The following is a 10248-nucleotide window of genomic DNA, read 5'->3' as shown; positions in this document are numbered from 1 at the left end:
GAATGAAAACGCCCCCACGAGAATTATGGGTGATTGTAGCAGTTCGCCAGGTATATCTTTAGCGTCAACTGGTCTGATAAATAACGTATCCTGACAACCCGTCATTTCACAGGCATTAGTTGACCTCCTCATAATTCTCACCATTAACCGACCCTCCTATTTCATAGCTTCGAACGCCGGACGTTTATCAACCAAAAGAAAGGCAACTGGGAAGGCTTCAGAGAATACAAAGATCGTCAGTGTGCTCCCGTCCCCCTACCATGTTCATGTTGCTCAGAGGGTGTTCCGAGGCATTATCAACGCAGCAGCCATTCGCTTATCGAATTGACCAAGTGAGGCCAACCTTCCTAGCAGAGGTAGCGGGACTCGCAGACGAGCGTGATGCACGTCGCCGCGTTAACCCTGCTGAAACATGGATGGGGTGGGATGATATCTGCACCACTGTTTAACCTATAATATATTCCACCCGTACTGACGGCGTCGAGATTGTATCATACGCAGACAAATGTACAATCATGGCATCTGAGCCAATGTTGATGACATCTGCGATCGATTAAACGTCTACCTCGATAATCTTACCAGTTATTTCACTGCGAGAAATTTGAGGCAGAAGTTCGCAGTTGTATATTAGTGTCGATAGCGAAACGATTCCGACCACAAATTACCCCAACATTCTCGGGGTCACATTCGACAGCCTTTAAGGTCGTCTGCGCATGCCATGCAATTTGTAATAAGCTCCGCGGTAGAAACAAGGTCCTCAAGTCACTTGCCGGCAGCACTATACCTAAAAGGCAATTGGCCGGTTAGTGGTAAACTATGCAGCTCCAGTGTGGATACATCAGACAAGTGATACGCAGTGGAATAACATACAAACCTGTCAGAACGCTGCCCTTAGAACTGCGACTGGACGTCTACGCTGCACACCCCTGGATCATCTTTACGACGACAACAACAACAAAAATCCACAATTTCATCCACATCGCCACCACAGACTTGTAAGTGGCACTACAACAAGCGCCAACTGTGATGGGGCACCCAGAAAAAAGTGTCTTCGAAACTAAAGGAAAAAATGTTCATCAATTTAGTTTAGCCATTTTATTTCCATTCAGTTAAATTTTTGTGTCAAATAATAAAATTTACTGGTTTCAGTAAAAAATCCTAAACTGAAAGCAGTTAGGAATAGTTCAAGGCATGTAATTTTACTAATACTGGTTTCTTCGCTGGGTATAAGAATTTACTACTGAACAAGAAAATTTTATTCACTGATAACAAAGCATTCGTAAAAATAAACAAAAACCGAACTAAAACCAAGTTTCCTCAAATTTAGTAAAGTTTCTTATAAAATGATAAATTTATTTATTTATTTTATTTGTGTATATTCCTACTACGAAGTATTCAATCCTTTCACAACTTAAGGAAACACACTTATTAGAATATAGGAAAATTTCCTACATTTCTTTTATCTACCTGTAATCGATACCTGTCATCGATATGTTTGCGCGTGGGTTGTTTTTAGTTGGAATCGCGTTGTTATGGTATACGGAGAGATTGTTAAAAAATATTATAGTAAAATAATATAATAAAAAACAAATAAAATATATAAAATATTTGTTATTTTAAATTAGTGAGAAAATTTTTTGAAAATTAGTTTATAAAAAAGAAAACACCAGCAGAATAACAACCCCTTCATTCGACTTCATTTTGGAATCTTCGATTATCAGGTAATATTCAGTGACGCTAATCTTTTGTGAAAAAATTGGTTTAGGATTTTTTGTTTATATTTCTAGGTATTGAAATTGGAAAAAAGTGGACAAAATTGCAGTGGCAGCAACTTTTTCAAAGTGAAAGGTACTAGAAGAAGAAAAAAATATTTCAAGGCCAGTCGATGCTGTTGATTCTAAATAAATATATTTAATATATTAATAAAACATGTCTTTTATTGAAGAAAAAATTGCCTATATAAATAAATAAAATTCTATTTAAAAACGAAGATAAGCAGTTCTAATTTCGAAGTAAAAGGTTTACCACAAATATGTAAGATTTATCCAAATGAATGAAACAAGTTCAATAAAATCATTCCATATATGAATTCAATTCAGTTACATTTTTTCATTCTGTAGTATAGTGGTACATAAATATAGGAAAATGTTAACTAATATATGGAATGCATTCTACCTAATTTCTACGAAAATCATATCGTTCAAACAAATAAAAATGTCTTTGGCGCTATACGAAGTTCAATTTTCTTCACAACAAGTTCATTTTAACTTAAAGAAGAGGTCACTTTTTTTCTGGGTGGGGGAAATGTACATGGAATTATTATTACGAAATGTACATGTAATTATTTTGCAATCACTATTGGTACAAGAACCATTTTGATATTTTTTGAAACACCAAGCGCAAATATGTAGTTTCTTATAAATTATTTGAATAAAAAACAAAATTAAGCTAAAATAAATAGACCCAGCAAAAACAAGAGCTTCCAAAAAAGTAGTTTGGATCCCCTATCTGTGATTCGAAAGTACTGCAAACCTTGATCATCTTCAATGTATGGGTTTGACATAGGACGGAAGTACTCCGTTTTTTGATCCTTTGCATTGCTTTAGAAGTTGTGCCTTGGAAGTTCATTTGAATGAAGAAATTTAAAAAACGAAAAAATTTCGCAAATTTCACTTTTTATTTATTTTGACATTTTTTATTACACTTTTATATTCTAATTATCTAACTTTTACAATTTGAAAAACTTTTTCGGTCCGACCAGGGGTTGAACCATGCTGGCACCATAACAGAACGCTTTAGCACACCCAGTCATAAACGCCATTGAACACGAAGCGTCGTAACGTCAATTCAAATGTTTGTGATATGATCGTAACATTCTAACTACTCCTCGAGATGTTATTTATTAGTATGAATGAAAAAATGAAGAACGCTACACTTCTATCAAAATGTGGCTAGCATAAGTATTTGTCCCGAACCCCAAAATCTAACGTATCACAGTTTCGGTAGTCGATATATTGCTGATCTACAAAAGCCTTATTTTATTTCACGTGAAGATCTTCCAAAAGGACTCTATATTTTTGTATTGTTTATTATATTTTGTATTATTATTATATTATTAATTTTTTGAGATAAATGTACGGATGATTATTTCATAATAAAGCGGAAAGTATGCAGTTGATAATGACAAGTAAAATCAGTCATGTAATTTTGCATAACCAAATAGGAAAGCTCCTCTGTCCTCGATAGTCTCACGAATTCTATCGTTGTGGTGTTGATTTAACGCTGGTTTGGTGGCGTTCTTTCAACTGGTCCGACGGGGAAAAGGTGCTAAAATGCAATATTTTGGTGGCTAATTATGATTACGCGACCCGGAAAATTTCCTGCAAAAGAGCAACGGCAACTTTGTCCAGATCACCACCATCCAGCTTCAACCATAAAAATTAATTGGTGGTTTCTGCCGTTATGAATAGCAAAATTGTTTGAAGGTTTGAAAAAGTAAAGTAGGAAGTCGGGCGGGGCCGACTATATCATACCCTAAACCACCCCTTCTGAATTAGTAAACATATTTGTAACATTGATATAGGTATGGGAGATAAACCGCAGTTGCATATTTAAGAAAATTAAGGGGTACATGTTTATGGGTGCTTTGTATCAATCTGTCTATAGCTCATAGTCAGTGTTGCCAGGGGAAATGTTCGGTTTACCCTACAAGGACAAAAACAGTTCCCTACTTTCCCATACATTCCCAAACAATTTTCCCTACAATATTTTTCGTTAAATTTAAACAAATTTTACAAAACAAAAATGGTTCTAAGTACTTTATTATCTTAAAACATGAATATGCAACGTATATAACTTAGAATACAAATTTGTATTACCACCACGGTTGCCACAGTTGGTAGAATTCTACCCAAAATAGTAGTTTTTTTTTTCTTAAATCTCTATAAAAATAAAATTTTGGAAAAAGTTGCTATAAACAAATTTTTGTTAGAAATTTTTCTATAGAAATAAAATTTTGACAATAAATTCTATAGAAATAAAATTTTGAGAAAAAATTCCATAGAAATAAAATTTTGAGAACATTTTTTATAGAAATAATATTTTGAAAAAAAATTCTATAGAAATACAATCTTGACAAATTTTCTATAGAAATAAAATATTGACAAAATTTTCTACAGGAATACAGTTTTGACAAAAATTTCTATAGAAACATTTGTTTGGTAGATTTGTGGTAATCTTCAAATTTTGTTAGATTTTTTTTGGCACGAGTGGTAACTGTTGTTACCACACATTGTTAAAGATCAAGCCTTGCCGGCTTCTAATTATCTCCTCTAGAGGCACCAAAATGTAAAAATTATTACAAATTGTGTTGAGTGAAAATGTCCCTACATTGTGGCCCTACGACCTACAAGACGCTAAATATTAGAAAAAACCTACATATAGGGAATTTCCCCTACTTCTAACGACACTGGCGGTAGTTGATATTGCACCTACGGGGTTAGTATACCACTAATATTGAGCCCATTATTAAAAAAGAGAAAATCTCTCAATTAGTGTGGGTAATAAATCCAAATTTGTACAAATCGAGCAATATTCTTATGTAAGAGCTACCGTGGTGCAATGGTTAGCATGCCCGCCTTGCATACACAAGGTCGTGGGTTTGATTCCTGCTTCGACGGAACACCAAAAAAGTTTTTCAGAGGTGGATTATCCCACTTCAGTAATGCTGGTGACATTTCCGAGGGTCAAAGCTTCTCTAAGTGGTTTCACTGCAATGTGGAACGCCGTTCGGACTCGGCTATAAAAAGGAGGTCCCTTGTCATTAAGCTTAACATGGAATCGGGCAGCACTCAGTGATAAGAGAGAAGTTCACCAATGTGGTATCACAATGGACTGAATAGTCTAAGTGAGCCAGATACATCGGGCTGCCACTTAACCTAACCTAACCTAAGAGCTACAAGTACGTATAAATACGATCGGCTAGTACATCAAAATTTGAAATTTGAGTAACATTGGTTAATAAATAAGAGTACTATGGTCAAATTTGGGAAAATCGAGCAATGCATATATATGGAAGCTATATCTAAATATGAACCAATTTGCATAATATTTTGCGTGTTTGATTAATACCACAAAAGGTTACCTTGTGCAAAATTTGAGTACAATCGGATCCAGTCCTCTATAGTACTAACTATATGTGCAAAATTTCATCGAAATCGGTACAGATGTAGATATAGCTCCCATATATGTATCGCCCGATTTTGAAAAATTCGCCCCTAATAACCTTATGTTTGAACATACAGACCTCATTTCCTAGGTCTGTATGTTCAAACATAAGGTTATTAGGGGCGAATTTTTCAAAATCGGGCGATACATATTTGGATGAAATTTTGTAGACTTGAAGGGCGATGAAAAAGATTATCTTTTGCCAAATTTGGTGACGATCCGTTTGAAAAAAAGCGCAACGTGACCCCATTTGTCGAAATCGGGCGATACATATATATGGGAGCTATATCTAAATTTGATCCGATTTCTTCCAAATTCAATAGCGTTCGTCCTTGTGCCCAAAAAACTCTGCACCAAATTTCATCAAAATCGGTTAATAATTGCGACCGGAATCCTGTGAACAACAAATACATGGACAGACGGACGGACACCAAGCGCTAGATCGACTCAGGAGGTGATTCTGAGTCGATCGGTATATATTTTATGGGGACTAAAATCAATATTTCTGGTAGGCACATTTTTTGGCAGATCAAACTTATTATACCCTGACCACTATGTGGTTTAGGGTATAAAAAGTAAACTTTGGACGTGCGTCGTCGCGTCTTTCGACTTTTTTGCATAAGAAAATCTTAATCACATTCAACTCTTAATCACTTTCAACTCTAATTTTTGATATCGATTTTCGCATCCCTGGCCAATAAACCCCGGCACATTACATTCGTGCAGCTTGCAACAAGAGAATAATAGACATGAAAAAGCTGCAAAAAGAGTAAATGTTTATTGATTCTAATATTAAGAATTCTTGCTATGTTATTTGAAGCGATACAAAAATAAGGTCATTTGAACTGATGCCGTTTCGTACCAGCTACTCCGTTTCGTTTTTTAGTGTTCTCGTTATATAATAGCAAATATAATAGACATTTCATATAAGCCAATTTACGTAATTACGCCAAATGACTTTATGGAACTTTTCCCTCTTCCAATAAAAAAAAGAAAGAAACTAAGATACGTGTGGTGAAAATTTGCCAAAAACCTCATAAAAATAAAAACAATCCTAACAAAAGTAAAATATTTGTTCCCATACTCGTACTCAAATGAAATGCTTCGTACGTGATTATCGAAATCTAACACCGATCGATAATATCAAAATCGTAATAGACAATGAACAATTTTTCAAAAAATGCCGACCTCACATTTTCCATAGCGCCACATTATCGAGTACGACTATACTTTGAATCACCAATTTTTGCCATATAGGCTTAAAATAAATTGATATCACCTTTTCGGATAGATTTCTTCTATGTTATGTTGGATAAGGGAAGAAGTGATAATACATTACATAATTAAGGCTTTAATGTACCATTTTTATTGGCCTATAATGTCATTTGAATTTAAACACTGACTATGTGACGAGGAAGGAAAACCTCTCAATCAAAGTACACGAAACCTATAATGACATATAACATTACTGGCATTGCTTCAATAAATGTTTGCATGGGAAAAAGTTAATGCATGGTCTAGAGATTGCGATAATTTCGACTACCAAATCGAAAAGTCGACTCTTCACAATCTGGTGCACAAATATCTTTGCCGAAAAGTTTAATTGAATTAATTTCGACTACCAAACACGGTTGCCACTCGAGACAAAAGTAAACTACCTAAATTTGGAGAAATTTTTACCAAAAAACGATAAAACAAAAAGATCTTATTTTGTCAAAATCTTATTTCTATAGCAAATTTTGTCAAAATTTTATTTCTATAGAAAATTTTGTCCAAATTGTATGTCTATAGAAAATTTTGTTAAAATTTTATTTCTATAGAAAATTTTGTTAAAATTTTATTTCTATAGAAAATTTTGTCAAAATTTTATTTCTGTAGAAAATTTTGTCAAAATTTTATTTCTATAGAGAATTTTGTACAAATTTTATTTCTATAGAAAATTTTGTCTAAATTTTATTTCTATAGAAATTTTGTCAAAATTTTATTTCTATAGAAAATGTTGTCAAAACTTTATTTCTATAGAAAATTATGTCAAATTTTATTTCTATAGAAAATTTTGTCAAAATTTTATTTCTATAGAAAATTTTGTCAAAATTTTATTTCTATAAAAAATTTTATCAAAATTTTATTTCTATAGAACATTTTGTCAAAATTATATTTCTATAGAAAATGTTGTCAAAATTTCATTTCTATAGAAAATGTTGTCAAAATTTCATTTACCAAAAAACGATAAAACAAAAAGATCTTATTTTGTCAAAATCTTATTTCTATAGAAAATGTTGTCAAAACTTTATTTCTATAGAAAATTATGTCAAAATTTTATTTCTATAGAAAATTTTTTCAAAATTTTATTTCTATAGAAAATTTTGTCAAAATTTTATTTATATAGAAAATTTTATCAAAATTTTATTTCTATAGAAAATTTTGTCAAAATTTCATTTACCAAAAAACGATAAAACAAAAAGATCTTATTTTGTCAAAATCTTATTTCTATAGCAAATTTTGTCAAAATTTTATTTCTATAGAAAATTTTGTCCAAATTGTATGTCTATAGAAAATTTTGTTAAAATTTTATTTCTATAGAAAATTTTGTTAAAATTTTATTTCTATAGAAAATTTTGTCAAAATTTTATTTCTGTAGAAAATTTTGTCAAAATTTTATTTCTATAGAGAATTTTGTACAAATTTTATTTCTATAGAAAATTTTGTCTAAATTTTATTTCTATAGAAATTTTGTCAAAATTTCATTTCTATAGAAAATGTTGTCAAAACTTTATTTCTATAGAAAATTATGTCAAAATTTTATTTCTATAGAAAATTTTTTCACAATTTTATTTCTATAGAAAATTTTGTCAAAATTTTATTTCTATAAAAAATTTTATCAAAATTTTATTTCTATAGAACATTTTGTCAAAATTATATTTCTATAGAAAATGTTGTCAAAATTTCATTTCTATAGAAAATGTTGTCAAAACTTTATTTCTATAGAAAATTATGTCAAAATTTTATTTCTATAGAAAATTTTTTCAAAATTTTATTTCTATAGAAAATTTTGTCAAAATTTTATTTATATAGAAAATTTTATCAAAATTTTATTTCTATAGAAAATTTTGTCAAAATTTCATTTCTATAGAAAATGTTGTCAAAACTTTATTTCTATAGAAAATTATGTCAAAATTTTATTTCTATAGAAAATTTTTTCAAAATTTTATTTCTATAGAAATTTTTTTCAAAATTTTATTTCTATAGAAAATTTTGTCAAAATTTTATTTCTATAGAAAATTTTATCAAAATTTTATTTCTATAGAAAATGTTGTGAAAATTTTATTTCTATAGAAAATTTTGTCAAAACTGTATTTCTATAGAAAATAATTTTAGGATGCGAAATTTACAAAATATTAAGGACAAATTTCTTTAAAATAATGACATTTTAATTAAAATAAAGTTTATAATCTTTGCTTAAAAATTTTTTTCATTAAATTTTGTAAATTTGCATCCCTCCGTTAAAGTTGCATGTCTTTGAACTAAGGCTAATTTTCCTTAAAGTAAAGAAACACATTTTTTATTTAAGAAATCTTCATTAAATTAACTGAAATATTGAAACTTTAGATTTAAAATAAAAACGCTTCAAATATAGGCTAAGACTTATTTAGAGGATTTATCGTCTTTAATTTAAAGTTTTTTTTTGGAATTAAGGAACCATTTTTTACTTTTAAGTATCCGTTATAATTTGGATTTTTAAACTGGCATTTTGTATACGTGAGTACTTTTATTAAGACACCACGAAAAGAGAATGGAAATTTGATGAGATCTGTATCCTAATTTTAATTTTATTGGTCCTAGAATTAAAGCCAGATAGATCGCTGAAAAATTTCTTTATTTTAAGGAAGCCGCATCTTGGCTCGGAATCAATACCAAAATCTTTAAGGGAAGGTCAAAATCTTTGGATCCAAGTAAACTTTTTTTTGGGTGTAAATTGCGCGGAAATGGGTATAGAAAACGTTGTTCTTTGGTTAGTTTTTGAATTACTTTAAAAAGTTCAAACTACCTAAATTACCAAAAAAAAAAAATGTTTTCCAAAAAATTTTAGTTTGTGCAACAAAAGCCAAACACCTTAATTCCAAAATCACAAACCATTTCGTTTATATCAAGCATTATTCTCTTTTGGTTTTATGTCTTAAATAAGACACATTCAGATATTTAGTACTAAAAATTTAATATAGTAGTATGTAATGTCGAACATCCTTTCGAAATATAACGAAAATTTTAGTATGCAAAATTGCAATATTTACGTTTCAAAAAGTTGTGTTTGGTATATCGATTGTAAAAAAAGGACCGACTAAAGTGGTTCGTTTTCTATAAATACAATTTCATTACATCGGCTTATGTGTGCCTAACTATGTGGTCTATAAACAGAAGTGCTTAACTTTAGCGATAATTGTATATTGATGACAATAAGTGCTACATGGCCCAGTGTGATTCGATTCTCCGTCTGGACGAAAGGTAGAAATTGGAAATTGTATAAAATCAAATATTTGCTTCTGCATTGTTTTTATTGTAGATAAGAGTGTTGAGTACTAAATAAACCATGTGAGAAAGATACACACAAGAAAGTGCGAACTGAACTTTTTTTAGTTCATGAAAATTTGTTGATTTTAGTTAAATTTCACCCAATGTGAGCAAATGTTCCTTATTTGAATAATTTTTCTTTATTTTAATGACGTGAACTAAAAATTTGAAAAAAGGTTCTATATAAATATAGTGCACAATTTTACTAAAAATAAAATATTTAAAATTTTCCTAAATTGAGTTCATAAGTCTCTCAAATGGGTAAATTTACCTGCACCTGTCTTGAACTTCATACAGCGCTATAGACATTTTAACAATTTTTAAATCCAATGTTTTACTTCAACATATGAAATTTTCTTAAACAACAGAAACGTTTTTATTATTTTTAATACATTTCCTTCAATTTGAACCTTTTTTGAGGTAGACTTTATTAAATTGTTTTCGCATGCTGTA

The sequence above is a fragment of the Haematobia irritans genome, chromosome 4, assembly GCF_050003625.1.
Source record: "Haematobia irritans isolate KBUSLIRL chromosome 4, ASM5000362v1, whole genome shotgun sequence".
NCBI lineage: Eukaryota > Metazoa > Arthropoda > Insecta > Diptera > Muscidae > Haematobia > Haematobia irritans.
Note: the sequence above shows the minus strand (reverse complement) of the source record.